The sequence below is a fragment of the Neomonachus schauinslandi genome, chromosome 9 (genome assembly GCF_002201575.2).
Source record: "Neomonachus schauinslandi chromosome 9, ASM220157v2, whole genome shotgun sequence".
Taxonomy (NCBI): domain Eukaryota; kingdom Metazoa; phylum Chordata; class Mammalia; order Carnivora; family Phocidae; genus Neomonachus; species Neomonachus schauinslandi.
Window position 1 is genome coordinate 119,814,273 of NC_058411.1, and position 2,287 is coordinate 119,816,559.

Here is a 2,287-nt window from a genome sequence, read left to right on the forward strand (position 1 = left end):
CATTCTCAAATATTTCTCTCTCTCTCTATATATATATATATATTTTAATAATGGAAGTTCTGGAGTCTATTTCAGTATCTGTTAGGGCTCTTTTACTTTATGGTGTTCCAGTTATTAGTGTTCAAGGCTATTTTATTTATTATTATTGAGCTCATTTGAATGACCTTGCTCGATTCTGGAGAAATAAATACACACATTAAAATACGAACATACATACCTACCTACCTATACACATACATAAGTATAAAGAGAACACAAAAACATTACTCATTGAAAGAATGTGTGACAAGAACATTGTCAAGAAAAAAACATTTACCTCTTCCTAAACTAAAACAAATCAAGTTTTCCAAAGCTCTACATCTGTCAATCCACATAGAACTCAGATAAAATAAAATTTAAAATTTGGAAAGGAGGCTAAAGACGCTCACCAAAGAAAATGACACATAATGGGGCTGCATGGGTGGTTCAGTCAGTTAGGCATCTGCCTTCGGCTCAGGTCATGATCTCAGGGTCCTGGGATCGAGCCCCACGTCAGGCTCCCTGCTCAGCGAGGAGCCTGCTTCTCTCTCTCCCTCTGCTGCTCCCCCTGCTTGTGCTCTTTCTCTTGCTCTCTGTCAAATAAATAAAATCTTTTTTTAGAAAAGAAGATGACACATAATATATATTATCCAGTAAGTCATTGGAAAGATGAACACAGAGACCTTAGGATGTGGCCCAGAACACATGACATATGAATTTAAAGGATGCTGGCATAGTTACTCACTGCTCTTCTTTGAAGTGGAGGACTTCATTCCATCCCGTCTACCTCAGAAAAACATGACAGAAAGAAAAGCAAACATATAATCTCTGAAAATTCTCTACACTGAAAAATAACAAACCCTAAAATTGATTCCATTGTCAATATTTAAGTATGCAATGTTTCCTTCTTTTAGCCAACACCAATGAAACTTTCAGTACTCATCACAGTTGCTTGAGCTCTTAATTCAATCTTTCGTTTCCTCATTTATTACTCATGAACATGTTTCCCATGTACAAATATCTATTGACAACTCTATGTTCAAAGTGTGCAAATGAAGAAAGTCTGGGGCCATACAGCATATCTAAATTACACACTGCCTCATGAGATAGGAGGTTAATGCCTTGCTCCAAAATAAATAAGAGGTATGCTCACAGCAGTACTGTTTTGTCACTTAAGATCCTCAAATACAGCCAGGCTTTGAGAGTCTTATTTGTCCTATTAGAGGGCCACTCATCTGGACCTCAGATTGACATCTGGAATGAGTCCCTCAGCATCCTCAGACAATTGTGCTCATCATTGATCCAGACAAACATCCTCCCAAACAAATAAGCAATTCCATAGCCAGGCTTATTTTCTTCAGGCTTATCTACTGCATTATAAATAAAGAATAGTAAATGCACAAGAGATATTTTATTTAGTATCGAATAATGGAACTCCTATGTACATAGAACAAAAGGCATATAACCTTGGATTTTTCTAATAAAATTACATAAAATCAACTGGGAAAATTTAAAAAAATCAACTAAAATTTCAAGGAGAAATGGGGAAGTATTCGTAAATCTGGTAGCCAAAAGTTATGATTACAGTAGAAATATGAGTAGAAACATCTGTATCTGGACTTGCCAATAATAAAAAGATAAATAAATCAATATTTTGGCACATTTAATTTTCTTTACAAGATTATTAGCATACACTATAAAATGGTATAAAAAGGAAATAGATCAATGATTCCCAGAAATTATTCAGGTTACTTCCAGAAGAAATTTTTTTTATTTAATGAAGGAAAGAAAAAATAATGAATATTCATTTAATGAAGTAGGCACACTTATGAGGGAAAAAAAAACTATTATTAAATATTCTACCTTGGGCTTCTGAAATAATGAACCCAGAGAACGTGACAACACACACAGAATTTTAAAAGCATCAGAATAGCTGCTCATCTCTCTTCCCTAAAGTATGTTACTTGTTCAGTCTTTGTCCTGCAGCAAAACATCACAGATAATATAAGTTAGATCCAAAAATACATGAAATTAATTTAAAATAAAGCAAATCATTTGTCTGTAGTGATTATCATAGAGGAATCCCCACACTTCTAGTCCTTGCTACACATATCATAGCTGCTTGGTTCTTAGCTATCTTTGCCAGTTCATTTCTCCACTTATTTCCTCTCTGAATTATTCACTCTACAAATAGTCAATAATCCTCTCTACTATGCTGTGTAAATTGGTGGCACAGCGATTTTCTTTTTGAATGAGAAATTCTAATGTT

At 34.4% G+C, this 2,287-nt stretch overlaps 1 non-coding gene across 1 annotated transcript; it reads right to left on the reverse strand.

Annotated features, from left to right (window-relative positions):
• Positions 1 to 1,255: 1,255 nt before the first annotated feature.
• LOC123325958 lies at positions 1,256 to 1,322 on the reverse strand. The gene has a single exon (XR_006540791.1). It is a non-coding gene; the product is annotated as a small nucleolar RNA SNORD109A (small nucleolar RNA).
• Between the last annotated feature and the right edge of the window lie 965 nt (positions 1,323 to 2,287).